At 43.2% G+C, this 18258-nt stretch overlaps 1 pseudogene; it reads right to left on the bottom strand.

Moving 5' to 3' along the window:
- The window catches only part of LOC131698713 (calpain-3-like), a 47106-nt pseudogene that overhangs the window by 19268 nt on the left and 9580 nt on the right, over window positions 1–18258 (bottom strand).

Below are 18258 nucleotides of genomic sequence, written 5' to 3'. Positions count from 1 at the left end.
CTGTGCTGTTCCCATGCTTTTCATCCTGTGCTGTTCCCATGCTTTTCATCCTGTGCTGTTCCAGGTGCATGCTTTTCGCCCTGTGCTGTTCCAGGTGCATGCTTTTCATCCTGTGCTGTTCCAGGTGCATGCTTTTCATCATGTGCTGTTCCCATGCTTTTCACCCTGTGCTGTTCCAGGTGCATGCTTTTCATCCTGTGCTGTTCCCCTGCTTTTCATCCTGTGCTGTTCCCATGCTTTTCAGCCTGTGCTGTTCCCATGCTTTTCACCCTGTGCTGTTCCCATGCTTTTCATCCTGTGCTGTTCCCATGCTTTTCATCCTGTGCTGTTCCCATGCTTTTCATCCTGTGCTGTTCCCATGCTTTTCATCCTGTGCTGTTCCCCTGCTTTTCACCCTGTGCTGTTCCCATGCTTTTCATCCTGTGCTGTTCCCATGCTTTTCAGCCTGTGCTGTTCCCATGCTTTTCACCCTGTGCTGTTCCCATGCTTTTCATCCTGTGCTGTTCCCATGCTTTTCATCCTGTGCTGTTCCCATGCTTTTCATCATGTGCTGTTCCCATGCTTTTCATCCTGTGCTGTTCCCCTGCTTTTCACCCTGTGCTGTTCCCATGCTTTTCACCCTGTGCTGTTCCCATGCTTTTCATCCTGTGCTGTTCCAATGCTTTTCATCATGTGCTGTTCCCATGCTTTTCATCCTGTGCTGTTCCCATGCTTTTCATCCTGTGCTGCTCCCCTGCTTTTCACCCTGTGCTGTTCCCATGCTTTTCACCCTGTGCTGTTCCAGGTGCATGCTTTTTGTCAGATCTATCAATTGCTTGATCAGAGATCTAGGCACATTCAATGAAGGTTCTCGTAAAGGGTGTTGCTAGTCCAGAGTTGAGTCATAAACTTGAAAAGCTTTGTATGTATTGAGTAAAACATTTTGAAGCCTTTCATATCTTGGCTAGTTTGTACTTCTGAGTTTCATCCAATACTGAATCAGTTGGTTGCATGATTTAAAGATCAAATAACCCCAAAGTCTTTTCTGTTACGAGTATTATAGATTGAGCCCAGTAACTCAATAGAATCTTCTGATATCAGTTTCTTTCTGTCAGAAACCCCATTTATAAAAAGGTTTGGTTGCTGTACTACAGAGTGGCATGTCTCATTCATCATTAATTCTTTTTTTTTTTTTTGTTTGTTTTTTTTTTTGTTTTAACCCAACACTCTTTATGGCACTTTCTTAAGGGAAAGGGGTCGCTACATGAACAATTCCTAAAGTACATGTATTGCATTGCCATCACTTCACAGACCTTGCTATTCCCAATATAAAATATGCTGTTAGCTGTGTTGAAGCAGTAGAAAAACAAAGGGAGGAAGTCTTCACAGTATAAACCACCTTTTTCCAGCAAGAAAATAAAACCAGAGGTAGCAGTTTCTCTGAGAGAAGCTGTGACAGGATGGAAACCCCTTGCTTGTATACAGTGTTTATTTTGTGTTAATCTATTTTGTGCTGGTACTTGTTTTCCTTCACTCATATTCTGCAGTACAAATGTGCAGAATTATCCCACCAGCTACATCAACAACACTGTTAACTTTGTCTTCATATTTCACTTGTTTTTGGTATAAATGATTAATAACTTCAGTTAGTGTAAACTGGTCCCAGGAAATGGCTGATCTTGAGATGCTGGTGTTGATGCTGGTGAGATGCTGGTGAGATGCTGGTGTTGATGCTGGTGAGATGCTGGTTTTGATGCTGGTGAGATGCTGGTGTTGATGCTGGTGAGAAGCTGGTGAGATGCTGGTGAGAAGCTGGTGAGAAGCTGGTGAGATGCTGGTGAGAAGCTGGTGAGATGCTGGTGAGAAGCTGGTGAGATGCTGGTGAGAAGCTAGTGATATGCTGGTGAGATGCTGGTGAGATGCTGGTGAGAAGCTGGTGTTGATGCTGGTGAGAAGCTGGCGCAGTGACGGCACTCACCTGGATAGTTCCGGCAGCCCCCAGCGGAGCAGCCCCGCACCCAGCGGCCCTCGTTCACAGACACCGTCCACTTGTGGAGCTTATCTTCTTCCAGACTGTCCGGAGTCAGGTTACAGATCTCGATCTTAGTGAAGTTCTTCTTGAAATCTTCGAAAGCCATCCTGCAGGAGGGAGAGAGGGGACCACTTCATTGAATCTACACATATACTGTACTTTCAAATGTTTGTTTAAATTACCAGTAGCGAGACCAGCCCCATGCATTACCTAATCAGAGCCTGATGTGTAATTGACTTGATGTACTGCAGACTGCATTCATGTTATACAACACAGGGCTCTTTCTTTAACGTGGTTTAACGAGAAGACCTTATCAGTGGATTGTTCGTATCAATGAGGACATATTTATATAGTATTGAATCTCATAGAATATTCTTGAAAACCGGTTCATTCATATTAATATGCTTTTTAAATATTAAACAATATAAACACCACTGCCTCTTGTTAAAAGTAGCAGCTAACTCAGACAGCTCATTACAATACAATTGTCTACAGGGAGCGCACACTGATGATGCAAAAAGATCCTGAACTAGATAACTTGAAATGGTTTTCAGCAGCTTGCCTTGTGTCTTAAACTTTTCAATGACATGATGAAAAACAGTAAGACGACATCAACTGGAAACCACACAAGACACGGGTGCGAGAATTATTATTACTTTAAAAAGCTAACAGTAAAGAGATCAGAGAGTTGATGTAAAATCACTAGAGTTCAAGACCTCAAAAGTCTCATCTTCAGGGCTGAGTGGAAATTCAGAGAAACACAGCTGGTGATGTTTATATTTCATTTGCACATCCAATAACCCCTGTTTCTTTACATTTCCGTCATTTGAAAGAGATTTTATTTCATAGTTAATGTAATAAACAGTATCACATCTATGCAAATGATTACTTTGATTAACACTGCAAATACAGATCTCTTTCAGCAGTAAACAGATAATAATTTACACTCATGCTCCATCCAGGAAGTGGTTAAGAGTTCGGTTGTTAGGTTTGGTTATTTAGCCGTTCAGAACTAGTGCAGTTCTCTGGGTGCTGCTGCGTTTGTGTTTCAGGTGATTTAGAGTGAGAAAGCAGCAGCACCGCTCGCCTACCAGAACTCTCCATCCTCAGCACTCTGTTGCTGCAGACGTTCTTTCTCATGTTTCTCGATCGTAGCCCATTCTTTGGAGCTGAAAAAAAAGAATGCCAAACTTGACAAGCAGCATCATTGAATGTACACAGAGCTAACAAAAGAAGTGTGTCAACAGCATTCACCCCCCCACCATGACTGCAAAATCTAAATGAGAGCTGTCAGTAAGGCGTATATCCACAGCATGTACAGAACAGATACAAAATAGCAGTGAATGGTAAAGTATATTAAAATGAGGGATTTACAGTATGTGGAATAGCTACTTGTGTTCTCAAGATACTGTACATGTGAAAATGTAAGTGTGACATAAAGAGGATGGATGTAGAGACAGAGAGACACCTCCATGCTCTATTATAGGAGGCTATGTGATCCAGTGGTTAAAGAAAAGGCTTGTAACCAGGAGGTCCCTGGTTCAAATCCTGGCTCACTCACTGCCTCACTGTGTGACCCTGAGTAAGTCACTTAACCTCCTTGTGCTCTGTCTTTTGGGTGAGACGTTGTTTTAAGTGACTCTACGTGAGTGATAATGGCAATACTAAGTTTAATCACAATTGGATAAACAGTTCTCCAGATATATGGAAACATTGTGACATACATTGGGACATGTGGATAACCACCTCCGTCGCCAAGGATTTCATCCCAGTGGAGGATAATCATTCCGGTACATCTTAAATGACATGTTTTACCATCACTATTGCCCTCTGCTTGAGCACTCCACCCAGTGGATGAAATACGGAGCTGCTTTCAGTATACCCTACAGTAACAAATGGTTTGGATTGCCCTGCGCTCTGCACTGCTGTGAACCTACTTGTCGCTCCATGGGCCGTTCCACTCCACCTGCCCCCAGGGGTTCCTGAGCCTGACCAGACGCACCCTCGTCTCCTTGTGCTGGATCTGTGTGCACAGGAGAGAAAGGGGGGGGGGCTGCTCATCTCAACACGGACCCTTCTCAAAGTGCAGTATCAGTGGTTTTAAAGGTGTATCACCATAAACAGTTTAACAATGTGTGTAACAATCCCTGCTAGTGATAATTGACAGTACCTGAGTTGCCACTGAATTGCGGAGCAAGTTTGCCAGTTGGTAATTTTTCTAGCTGTGATGTAATTTACATCATCATTCCAAGATGGCTAACCAGTTAACAGCTGTCTTTGGTACCAAGAAGATATTCAACAGAAGAGAAAGGCAGACAGTGGTATATTAAGATTAATGTAAACAGCAGTACCAGCAGTCCAATCTCTTAAACCAGCACGGCCAGTTGTCAGCTCTACAGCCAACTCCGACCACTGCTAGACAGGGTGCTGCAACTATCGCAATACAACTATTTTCCTCACAGAGTGTGGGTTTCAAATGGCAGAAAGTGGAGTGCATGAAGTGAAACTCACATCCTCCACCCCAGTCACAGAGTAGGCATGGCCCTTAACCAATCCAGTGCTGGTACGTGTCTCAAACCGAACTGGAACCAAGGACTGAGAGAGAGAGAGAGAGAGAGAGAGAGAGAGAGAGAGAGAGAGAGAGAGAGAGAGAGAGAGAGGGGGGGGGGGGGGGGGTTAATTTTAGACAGGGTTTGCAACATAATGTACATGGGCTCATAAGAGGGCTAGACAAGCCAAGCATATGTTCATTATTTGGTTGTATCAGGAAGCTCTTATCCTTCATCTCATGAGATTTTTCCTGCTTAAAATATTTTCCATACAAAATATATTTTATCAGTAAGTCAAGATGTTTTTCATTGCAAGCATCACTTATCAGCTGTAAAGTTGAACTACATTTACAGTATAACCCTTGATGCAAAAAGGTGACAGTGTCTATGTATTTCCATGGTTATACTCTGTGTGTATTTCCATGATTATACTCTGCATGTATTTCCATGACTATACTCTGCATGCATTTCCATGGTTATACTCTGCATGTATTTCCAGGGTTATACTCTGCATGCATTTCCATGGTTATACTCTGCATGTATTTCCATGGTTATACTCTGCATGCATTTCCATGGTTATACTCTGCGTGTATTTCCATGGTTACACTCTGCATGCATTTCCATGGTTATACTCTGCATGTGTTATCATAGTTATACTCTGCATGTATTTCCATGGTTATACTCTGCGTGTATTTCCATGGTTATACTCTGCATGTATTTCCATGGTTATACTCTGCATGTATTTCCATGGTTACACTATACAATTACCATAGTTTGCCATGCTTTTTTTAATATACTTTACCATACCCATCCTGGGCTTTTCAATGCTTGCATACCTTCACGATGCTTTTCTCGGGAAAAGCCAAGGAATCATAAACACTCCTGAAGAAAGCTGACTAAGCTAATCAACGCCTCCCAAAGACTGATGCTTCCTAAAATACAAGCAAAGAACGATGCCTACCATTCCTCAGTCTGTAGGTTATATTAGTCAAGTACCATGAGCTAGGTGAATTGTAGTAGAATTTTTTAACACTTTAACCAGGTGATTTTCAGGTCACATGGTTTTTAAGTAAGAGGTTGTGTGTCCCTTTGCAGAACCTGCATTCTGCTGTTTTTAGTGTTGCATCAATGAGCGAACCTTTACTTCAGGGCATGGGGCCTGTATTAAGCAGTGGTTTATTAACAGATACTAGTGTTCTCTGCAGGATTGAAGGATTGAAGGAGGGTAGGTTAGGTGTTAGTCGAGGGCAGTGCTGTGTGCAGAAAAGAGTAACACACTGTGGTGGGAGGTGTTTGGCTGTATTTTTCTCAACAAATGTGAAGCATTTGAAGGCAATGCATGGTGGGAATGTCCAATCCAGCTCTTATGAAGGAAGGGCATGCTGGGAATGTCCAATCCAGCTCTTATGAAGCAGGGCATGCTGGGAATGTCCAATCCAGCTCTTATGAAGGAAGGGCATGCTGGGAATGTCCAATCCAGCTCTTATGAAGCAGGGCATGCTGGGATTGCCCGGTACACTTGTTATGAAGCAGGGCATGCTGGGATTGCCCGGTACACTTCTTATGAAGCAGGGCATGCTGGGATTGCCCGGTACACTTGTTATGAAGCAGTGATTGCTCAGTGCAATGTGCACACGGCATGCTGGGACGGTCCAGTGCCATGTAAATGGAGGGGGGCATGCCAGGACTGTGTTTCTGGATACAGACCCCTGTTGGCTGCTCCCCAGGTTTTCTGCTATCACCCCCCTGCCCGGAGTCACTGAGCATTCGTTCAATCATCTTTCCAATCAAACTGGGAGGGGCTACTCTGGGGGTCGGCCCCATTGTATCCTTCCATAACACAGGGAAAGAATGGAACAGAGAGGAGAGGGGAGGAGAGGGGAGAGAGACAGACCGAGAGACACAAACTAGTTGTGAATAAGAGAGTCACACTAGCTGGCTCAAAGGTAATAATTACACTTTAAAGAGAAGCACCTGTTGAAAAAAAGCTTTTGCACTATCCCTTTACCATTTGCCATACTTCCTGTTGTGTTCAATATATTGATACTGTCGCTTTAACACTGTTTAAAACATGCACTACTAAACTAGAGATTTTAAGGGACATTACACTTTCCTGTTCTTAGCCATGCTCATTCACTGTGCTTTAAATGACATTTTACTAGGCTTCATGTGCCACGATTAAACATACAGTTGTAGTCAAAAGTTTACATACCCCAATGGAAATGTATAGCATATGTGTGGGCAGCAGTGTGGAGTAGTGGTTAGGGCTCTGGACTCTTGATTGGAGGGTCGTGGGTTCAATCCCAGCTGGAGGACACTGCTGTTGTACCCTTGAGCAAGGTACTTTACCTAGATTGCTCCAGTAAAAACCCAACTGTATAAATGGGTAATTGTATGTAAAAATAATGTGTAAAAAAAAAAAAAAAAAAAAAAAAAAAAAAAAAAGTAATTGTGTGTAAAAATAATGTGATATCTTGTAAGAATTGTAAGTCGCCCTGGATAAGGGCGTCTGCTAAGAAATAAATAATAATAATAATAATTTCTAGAAATTTCTTGAAAACAAACAATTATAGGAAAAATCTTCTGTAGCAAAAGTTTTGCTTTTGTGAATGAGAAAAAAAGTTACAAGAAATAGATTTATTTCAGCAATATTTTGCAAAACTCCAAAAATGCTAATTCAAAAGTATTTATACCGTGACAAGTAAAATGAAATGAATAGCTAGTTGAGGCACATTTAGCAATAATAACCTCTTTTAAACGATTAGGATATTTGTCAATGAGCTTTTGGCATGATTCTTTAGTGATTTTTGACCATTCTTCAACGCAAAATCGTTCCAGTTCATTCAAATTCTGAGGACTTCTCTTGTGCACAGCCTTCTTCAACTCATACCAAAGATTCTCAATCGGATTTAGATCTGGACTTTGACTAGGCCATTACAGAACCTTGATTTTATTCTTCTTTAACCATTCTGAAGATTTTGATGTGTGCTTTGGATCGTTGTGTTGGAACGTCCAGTTGCGCTTTAAACCAAGTTTTGTAGCGGAGGGTTTCAGATGATTGGCCAGTATCTTTTGGTATGCTATGGAATCCATTTTACCATGTATTGGAACTAAATTTCCTGTGCGATTAGAGGAAAAACAGCCCCATAGAAGGATATTAACACCTCCATCCTTGACAGTAGGTATGATGTTCTTTTCTTTGTACGCCTCACCAGACTTTCACCAAATAGCGTGACCAAATAGCTTGATTTTTGTTTCATTACGCCACAAAATCTTGGACCAAAACTCATATCCATCATTCAATTGCTGTTTTGCAAACTTTAAGTGATTGTCTTTGTGACTTTTTCCTAAGAATGGCTTTTTCCTTGGCCTGTGACCATTGAGACCTTCACCATGCAATACTCAACCTATGGTTTGTGAAGAAGGAGCAGTGGCGCCTTTAAGAAATGGCGCCACTGGGGGAAAAACTACACAACCCATAATCCCCAGTATTGATTAGAAAGGCGGGGTCAGATAGTTTAAAAGGGGCTTGAGCAATTGTGGGGAACTCTGCCCAGTTGTCCTGCCGGTTCAAGCTTCGGAGAAGTATTCCTGTGCTGGGGAAGGTGTAGTAAGTGCGTCTCGTTTGAATCATAGCGATTTTGGAAAAGTCTAGCATAGAGCGTTTTTACCTCTTGGTGAGGCAGACTTTTGTTTTGAACTGTTTGGTTTTGTTTTGTAGTTTTGGATTAAAATATAACATGGTGTCAACACTGTTTGGTTTCCAGCTGCAGGAGCAGCGATACTTTGACCGAGTGTGCTGTTTATATGAGCAGGATTGGTTAAAAATACTGCGTGTTTTCCAGCTGCAGGAGCAGCAATACTTTGACCGAGTGTGTTGTTTATATGAGCAGGATTGGTAAAAAATACTGCATGTTTTACAGCTGCAGGAGCAGCAATACTTTGACCGAGTGTGTTGTTTATATGAGCGGGACTGGTTAAAAATACTGCGTGGTTTACAGCTGCAGGAGCAGCGATTACACACCAAGAAACAATTTACAGGACCAGGACTGGCTTATCCAGGTTGGATTACAGCTGCTGGAGTAACGATACATTTCTAAGAAGGAGGGGTATGCGTTTTGAAGGAAACTGCCAAGCACAAGATCGTGGTGTTGGAATAATTTTTATTATTGCTGTTTCCTTCTGGCCTTCCATACAGTCACAACAGGGAAACAGCGCGACACCTTGTGGCTGTTAAATAGGAACTCAGCTTCACTTTTAGGTGTTCGGAAACCTGGCTCTAGTGTAACACTATTGCATATTGTGGACTTCTCCTTGCTGTCTTCCAGGCAGTCTCTTGCAGAGGATGTGCTGTTCTTTCCTATGTTCCAGGAGATAATCTTCAGAGGGAGCCCAACCTGTACTTACCTGTGTTCCTGGCTCACTCCACCAGAGGGAGCCCAACCTGTACTGACCTGTGTTCCTGGCTCACTCCACCAGAGGGAGCCCAACCTGTACTTACCTGTGTTCCTGGCTCACTCCACCAGAGGGAGCCCAACCTGTACTCACCTGAGTTCCTGGTATGCTCCTCCAGAGGGAGCCCAAACCCAACTTACCTGTCTTGTGGACTTTGGACGTTTACAGGCTAAGCCTGTCACCACTTGGTCGCCTCACCGTAGCATAGAGAGGGGAGAAGTGAGATAGTTAGTGGCCCGTACAGGGCAAATAAATGCAATTGAATGAGTGTGTCTGGTTGTAAATATTGTAAATAAAAGTATTCACCTGAATCAGTGACATGTTCACTCCAGTCTGTGAAGAAAAATACCGGTGTCCAGCAACACCACACTACCTCTCTTTTACAGTTGAAATGGAAACCCCAGTCCCACTTGCAGCCAAATCACTTTGAATATCTCTGGCAGTCAATCTTGGATTGTTATTAAGCTTTCTCACAATTCTTCTACTTGTTCTTGGTGAAAGAACCTTCTTTCTTCCAGACCGAGGGAGTGTTGTGACAGTACCATGAGTCTTGTACTTCTTGATAATAGAAACAATAGTTGAAATTGGGATACTCAAATGCTTGGACATCTTCTTGTATCATTCTCCAGCTTTATGACAATAAATACTTTTCTGCCTAAGGTCAGATAGCTCCCATATTGACTTATTGATAATGACAGCAATCATCCTATGCCTAACCCTTTTATACTCTAGGAATGTTCACCTACAATCCTACATTTTCTAGACTTTTCTAGAATTAGGTTCTGCATTATCATATTGAAAATCCTAGCACCTTGTTGACAATACCATCATAGCATCAAAGGGTATGAATACTTTGGAATTAGCATTTTCTGAGTTTTGCAAAACAATCTGCTGAAATAAATAATTATTTCTTGTAACTTTTTTTCCTCATCCACAAAAGCAAAGCTTTTGAATTTCCTAAAATTCTTTGTTTTTGAGAAATTTTGAGAAATTATAAATTTCCATTGGGGTATGTAAACTTCTAACTACAGCTGTATGTCTAGTTAGACAGGAAGGCATCCGGTCCATGCAGCCGATACTCACGTCGATGGAGCAGCCCATGAGTGCGCCCTTCTCCAGAGCTTTCTTCATGATCTTGAAGAACTCTTTAGGAGCCTCCTTCATCTCGAAGAACTCTGTCACTCCCCCGGTGAAATCCTCCATCGCCTCGGTGGTGTTGCCTCCTTTCAGTGCTTCATAGGAACCGTGGAGCCTGGGGGGACACAGATATGAAAGGACAGCACGACTTACCAGACTGCCTCACAGCTCCATTCAAACTAGGATACAATCTTTCATGGCTTGTCAAATATCTAGTTATACTAAAAGAACAGCTTTGACTAGAAGTCTCACAGTGTTTTAAATATAACTGTGCAGTTCTTGTATGAGGACCAGGAAAAATTTAGATCAGTAATATAACAATGAGACAGAACCAATGCAGAATGAATGAATAATTTGTTCTGCATTTTACCACAGAAAACGAGCTTCTACAATTGTGACTGGCAACATTCAGTGGGCAGTCACAATTGCAGAAACAATCTTCTTGTGTAATATACAGGACACATGTGTTGCTTTCTCTTGCTGTAGAGGGGCAATTACCATTTAGCAGTTTAGTAAACAAGGGGTCTGACTGAGGTTAAAAGGGCAATAAACACCCCACCCCTAGTCGTACATTCCAAGAACGTAGAAAACATTTGGGGTAGCATTGCTCTGGTAAGAGGGATTGCTCATTAATATCACTGCATATATTTGAAGAGTGGGGGGTCATCTATTCGGGGTTGTAAGTGCCTATCCCGTGCCCCACAATTCCTTGCTCCACTCCACACTCACTTGGCATAGGCCTTCTCCAGCAGGGCGCTCCAGAACTCATTCCTCTCCGCAGACTTGGTGAACACCAGCTGGTTGTTGAGGGTGGGGATCCGGTCGTCAATGACAACGTCCACCCAGTCGCCATAGCGCCAGAACTGGAGACAAGAAGAGGGAAAGAGAGAGCGTAACAACACCAAATACAGACTCTAACCACACGTCCGGGAAATGACCATACACTTACTGATGCAAAAGGAACATGTCCACTATAACTGGCCCGACAGTGTAATATATGGTATTTGGTTCTCCAGAGTTAGATGATTTTTAGGGTGTCTCCTTTTGAATAAACTATATTGCATGCAATCAGAGGCCTTCTCCGCTGAGAGCCTGGCTCAGGTAATAGGGGCCACTGATATTCCCATATACACCCCTGACCTGGAAGTGGAAGATGCCAGCGTAGTTCTCTGTGAAGGACTGGTCTGGAGGTATAACTCGATAGAGCAGCTTCTCATTGAGAGTCAGGCAGGCGATGGCAGCCAGGAACCAGCAGTCCCCTACATGGGAACAAGAGAGGGGGGTCATTTCCAAGCAGGGCTGCCTGTTAAAGGATCGATTTCCATAACTCTTACCTGTCATGCAATTCCCATCCTTATATTTTGAAAGAAACACATGATATAGCAGGCATGTGTTTGTATTTGAAGCCATGATACCTGGTACTACACTTGGTTAAAGTGTAGGGCCACTTCTTTAATGGCCTCTTTTCTGTCATTAACCAGCCAGCTGCTTCCCCTGTCGACTGACATGCTGTGACTAAGAAGAAAGTGATGAGAAGTTCAAGTATAACAGATCAGCTGAGAGCGAAGGCATGCCACTGTGTTTAACCTAGTAGTACAGGTATCATGTTTAAAACAAAGATATTTATTGTGTTAGATGCAATTATTTTAACATTATTACTGGCCCTCTTATGTTGCATCCTGGTACCTGTGCTGTAGGTTACATGGTCTGAGTGCAGCTAGACCACTGGGGTGAGTTTGAACTACAACACAGGAAGTGATTGGGTACCAGGAAGCATCAGCAACTTTTCATTTATAGGGTTTCCTTTAAAATATCTGCATATCCCAAATGGAAGTCAGTTAAAAGCAAATATCTTCAAAAGAGGAAAAGGTAGACAGGATAAAATATTACTAGTGTTAACAAGCCTGTGAGTAACATGCATCTCCTCTGCTGTACATGAACAATTACTGCTAGTAGTATGATGAGAAATTAATGACCATGCCGTATATACATTTCAACATTATCTACTGAAAGGTACAGAACAAGAAATGGCAACGAATAGCTTAACGGAAATTTGATAAGTGGTGTTTTAGAGCTAGATGGCATTAGGTAAGTAAGTGAGGTGTAAGTAGCATGGTCAAGTATAATACCAAGACTGATCTACAGTAAATGGAATAACGTCTTGTGTTGTCAAGATACATGTAACATTTTAGTGTGATACAGATGGGTCGATATACAGACAGAGAAACCCTCCATACACCCTTATAGTCTGATTCTCCCAATCACTAATACAACAGCAAATAATGTCAATGCCAAGTTCCACCACAATTTAATAATCCGTTTTCTAGATCTACCTACAGATGGATGGACATTCAGACACCGCCACCTACCCCCAGAATCTCATACTCTCAGGACTTCTGCTAAATGGTGTTCACACTAAGTTTCATCAAGATTGGATAAGCATATACGCTGCATATACAGAACCACTAGCCAAAGCTCATCTCGGAGCATACTGCATTCACTTCTGTGGGAGAACCTCCAAACAAACAGGCATTCAGAATGACGCACACACTGAAAACTCCAGCACCTGTGAGAACCATCACTCACTGGCAGACCCAACCCTGCGGTCCTGGCCCTCTCCTTCCACATGGATCATGTTCCTCACGCGCTGCTGGCTCTCTGGCTGGAGAGGTTTTTTAGGGGGGTGGGGAGGGGGCGCATGTTCCTGAGCGTGCCTGGATCTGTGTTACTGTCAGGGTGTCAGTGAGACAGCAAATGCACGGAATAGCACAGATATGTAAGGCTTTATTTTGTTCCAGTTTTAATTATTATATCAAAGCTGTGCATGTGTTGATATTTGTGTCCACGAAGATAGCTCACCTAATGTGGAATACTGCAATACTGATGTGTAGGGGAGCTGAAGACAGCAGACTCCTCTACTCTGTGCTCTCAGTCTCTGCCTTGGTGACAAATCTATTATAAATGTATGTTTATAAGATATGAATTGTTATAAAATGTTTTTAAGTGTCTTGTTTTGCTGTACCTCTCAATGCACATCAATTCATCATCTTACTCCCAATGCAGCAGAGGGAAGCGGGAGTGAAGCCCCCTATCAGGCTCAGGGACGTTGAGCTAGTGTGCGGGGTTCTCATGAAGGACGTTGTTGAGTTAGTGTGTGAGGTTCTCATGAGGGATGTTGTTGAGTTAGTGTGTGGGGTTCTCATCAGGGACGTTGTTGAGTTAGTGTGTGGGGTTCTCATGAAGGACGTTGTTGAGTTAGTGTGTGAGGTTCTCATGAGGGACGTTGTTGAGTTAGTGTGTGGGGTTCTCATCAGGGACATTGTTGAGTTAGTGTGTGGGGTTCTCATGAAGAACGTTGTTGAGTTAGTGTGTGAGGTTCTCATGAGGGACGTTGTTGAGTTAGTGTGTGGGGTTCTCATCAGGGACGTTGTTGAGTTAGTGTGTGGGGTTCTCATCAGGGACGTTGTTGAGTTGGTGTGTGGGGTTCTCATGAGGGACGTTGTTGAGTTAGTGTGTGGGGTTCTCATGAGGGACGTTGTTGAGTTAGTGTGTGGGGTTCTCATCAGGGACGTTGTTGAGTTGGTGTGTGGGGTTCTCATGAGGGACGTTGTTGAGTTAGTGTGTGGGGTTCTCATCAGGGACGTTGTTGAGTTAGTGTGTGGGTTCTCATCGGGGACGTTGTTGAGTTAGTGTGTGGGGTTCTCATCAGGGACGTTGTTGAGTTAGTGTGTGGGGTTCTCATCGGGGGTGTTGGGATCATTGATCATGTCCATCTGTCCATCTCTTTTTCTGTCTGTCACACTACATGGCCACCATGATGACTGCCTTCATTTAGCTCTAGTTTATTGTTTCCGTCCTACTCAGTTCAAAGAACAAAACACAACCCAGTTAGCACTTTCTTGTGCTAGCGTTTACTTCATTCATCACAATTGAATAATTCAGGACATGCAGAATGGCAGCAGAAAGTGCAGAGTGGATTGCTGTTGTTCTCTGAACAGATTCGTACAGAAACAATAAACACAAGCCTTTGTATGCTGCTGATTTTCCTGATAGAATGGAATTGGCTGGTTAGTGATTTCTTATACAGTATATTTGTGTTATATACATTTAAAAGCCTGTACACTCAATGCAAAACAATGCAAATGACATATTAATACCAGTTAGTTATTATGGAGGCATACAAAAAAACTTTAAGAAAAAAAATGTACTACTGTGCACTAAGATACAGCTTCTGTAGTTTTCCACTTATTAAACACGATGCCTGTTTAAAGTATGCTGCATCTCCACTGTACTTGCTTCTACCTAAGACTACAGACAGTCTTGTCAAATCCATTACCTTCAATGGGGTAAAAGAGCCACACTGTACAGCTCAATGAGCCATGCACAGCTCAGAGCTATTGGACAGCCCTGCTGGAGCCTATTGATATGGATTGTGTGTGTGTGACAGTACAGCAGTAAGGGAGGGGTCGGGTGTAGAACCCCCAATGATATGGTGAAGTCTGTGCCACAGGGCTACGTGATGCCTGCCACACACACACAACACACATTCACAAAACTCCCAGCCAGGAGACACATGCCCTGTTCAGAACTGGCAAGCCATTATTACATTTATTTCAAGTCACTTGGGCCCTTCTGGTTCCAGATTTCAGATAAGAAAGATTGAGTGCTGTGTGGGTCTGTGTGGAATGAGTGGAGTCAGGTTTCACCCAGTGAAGGGTAAGCGCACGCTCACACTGAAGTCCCACAAGGACATGTACGAATAAAGTTTACCTCTTATAAGCACAAGCAACTTTATCACTGACCTGCTGAGGATCTGTACATTTTTCAGGACATGTATATGTTTATATTCAGTAGCACACTATATTCCTGTTGCCTTTTAATTGTAGTTATGCGTACAGCACAGGAAGTTATTAGGCATTAGAAATGAACAATGACTGTGTATCTGTCACCTCCACTGAAGAACCTCTGTCCAGGCTCATGTACAGTGTTCTTCGTTGCTTAATAAGCAGACACTAGGACTAATTAACAGAAGACTTTTGATAAAATGACATGTTTAAAACGCTAAAGATAATCCCAGGCACAATTATCCAGAGCAGGCCTTTGTAAATAAATAGGACTTCAGGACACACTGTTATCAGATCGCAGGGGAATCAGACTCCACTACCTCAAATAGGGCCAGTGGTTTCCTTTCTGAAAAAAAAAGGAGGGATTTGGAGTAAAAACCTGTCTGAATCTAGCCCTTTAAAGTAAAACAACATGTAATGTATCTTGTGAAACACAAGGGGGCACTTGAGTAAACTGCCTCAAATACCATTAATAATTTTGAGTGGCTGTAAGTTCTGTGGCTCCACAATATAAATGACTTTTAGCCACCTTTCAGTTGCCTTTCACTATTCAATGTATGTAGCATTTAATGTGGTTTCTATTTTTAATTGTGCCGACTGTATATTGGTTTCATCTTTTATGAGCACTACATTTACAAGAAACTAAACCCATATACAGTGCATTCTTCCCTTTTTTTAAAAGTCAATGTCCAGTGTTGATCCCCACATGTCCTAGGTGTTCCTCCTCAAGTGTGAATCAGCTGTGTTTTGTGGTTCACTCCTGTGGTGTTGAAGCTGCTTTGTGGAGATTACTGTCCTCTTTGCTGATGGCTGTGGTTTGATTGTGTGAGGAAACGGCCTACCTTTGTCACCCTGCTTTGGAACAATGCTGGTCAGGTGCTGGGAGGCTCCCCCACGGCCTCCCCCTTTGTCTGCCTCTTTGTTCCACTAAGAGGGATCTAACAATGAGAACTGCTGCCAGTGAGATTCCCTTCCACTGGAGTAAGCCCTATCCAGCACGAGTACAGGCAAGCCCTCAATGAAGCCCTGAGCACAGACAAGCCCTCAATGAAGCCCCGAGCACAGGCAAGCCCTCAATGAAGCCCTGAGCTGAGCACAGGCAAGCCCTCAATGAAGCCCCGAGCACAGGCAAGCCCTCAATGAAGCCCCGAGCACAGGCAAGCCCTCAATGAAGCCCTGAGCACAGACAAGCCCTCAATGAAGCCCCGAGCACAGGCAAGCCCTTAATGAAGCCCTGAGCACAGACAAGCCCTCAATGAAGCCCTGAGCACAGACAAGCCCTCAATGAAGCCCTGAGCACAGACAAGCCCTCAATGAAGCCCTGAGCACAGACAAGCCCTCAATGAAGCCCCGAGCACAGGCAAGCCCTCAATGAAGCCCTGAGCACAGACAAGCCCTCAATGAAGCCCTGAGCACAGACAAGCCCTCAATGAAGCCCTGAGCACAGACAAGCCCTCAATGAAGCCCCGAGCACAGACAAGCCCTCAATGAAGCCCTGAGCACAGACAAGCCCTCAATGAAGCCCTGAGCACAGACAAGCCCTCAATGAAGCCCTGAGCACAGACAAGCCCTCAATGAAGCCCCGAGCACAGACAAGCCCTCAATCCAGCCCTCAGCACAGACAAGCCCTCAATGAAGCCCCGAGCACAGACAAGCCCTCAATCCAGCCCTCAGCACAGGCAAGCCCTCAATGAAGCCCCGAGCACAGGCAAGCCCTCAATGAAGCCCCGAGCACAGGCAAGCCCTCAATGAAGCCCCGAGCACAGGCAAGCCCTCAATGAAGCCCTGAGCACAGACAAGCCCTCAATGAAGCCCTGAGCACAGGCAAGCCCTCAATGAAGCCTCGAGCACAGACAAGCCCTCAATGAAGCCCCGAGCACAGGCAAGCCCTCAATGAAGCCTCGAGCACAGACAAGCCCTCAATGAAGCCTCGAGCACAGGCAAGCCCTCAATGAAGCCCCGAGCACAGGCATGCCCTCATTGTCAATGCAGCACCGAGCACAGGCAAACCCCATCGCTCTGTCTACCTGTCTGCAAGGTGCAAAGACTACATGCGGGGCCTATTACAAGGGAAGTCTTTATGAATCTTTATAAGATATCTGGTTGTAAGTTCAATGATTCCATTTTTGCCCAGTACTCCACATTATTAGGTCTCTGAGATCTTGCATTGCCAATGATATGGACAAGGGCTGTGCAGATACTCAGAAAACTGAGTAATTCCCGTTAACATGTTTTAGAGCTAGTCTCTCAGACTGAATGATCTACCACTGTGTATACTGGGAGATGTGTTTTTTACAATAGACAAGCCCACAGTTCACAGCAGAGATGACATTACAATGGAAACTAGCAAAATTAAATCAAATGATTTTATATCAAACGGATAAAAGAAAGGTAAAACAATAACTGCAGATACAATAGTGGTTAGTTGGTTTGATCAAGACAGGCTCTATATTAAATCACACTGTCAAATTGTTATTGACTGGTACTCAATAATTATGTAGACAAGGGCAAACGAAGGAAGTGCTTTTTTGAGTGTTGTAATGAACAGGTTTTAAGAGATGTATTTCTATTGAAACACTCTGCCCCAGTGGATGGAAGAAACACACCAGTAAAGGTTTGGCCTGGACTGCAGTGTGCTGAATGATAGGACTTCTTAGCACATAGATTAAATGATACAACAACAAGAATGCATTAACCCACCAGCTTGCTGTTTAAGCTCTAATTTCAAACCCATCTGTAGCTTTAATGCTTCTCAAGATAAAGATTTCTGACCCTCAAACCCCAGGTGTCTTATGAGGGCAGCAGGTTGAAATGTTGGATTGATCAACTCCTCACAAACTCCAATCTTTCTAAATATGCACACATGGTACACATTAATGTGCACACATGGTACAGATTTAATGGTTAAAAAAAAGATTTGAAATTAAAATCACTCCTTCAGAAGATGCTGTCTTCTTTGCTACTAAAATGTATCTTGTTTAGTTATTAAATTAATCAAAATCATCTTAAAAAAAATAAAAAATAAAAATACATTCCTTAAATAGTCCTTCATTTTATGAATAGCACCCCTTAAATGACACATTAAGGAGCACATACAAAACCTCTCCTAGCACTCTGTATGTTTTGAAATGTAAAACAGTTTCACTTACCTAGATCCCCTTGACAGATATCAGTCCTGTTGGCTCCTCCGATGATGAACTGTGGATTCTCACAGATCTCCTGTTGACGAGACAAACAAACAGTTCAACAGCAGCCTGGTTTC

The sequence above is a fragment of the Acipenser ruthenus genome, chromosome 18, assembly GCF_902713425.1.
Source record: "Acipenser ruthenus chromosome 18, fAciRut3.2 maternal haplotype, whole genome shotgun sequence".
Classification (NCBI taxonomy): Eukaryota; Metazoa; Chordata; class Actinopteri; order Acipenseriformes; family Acipenseridae; genus Acipenser; species Acipenser ruthenus.
The sequence above is the reverse complement of the archived record's forward strand: the minus strand, read 5'-3'. Positions and strand labels throughout refer to the sequence as shown.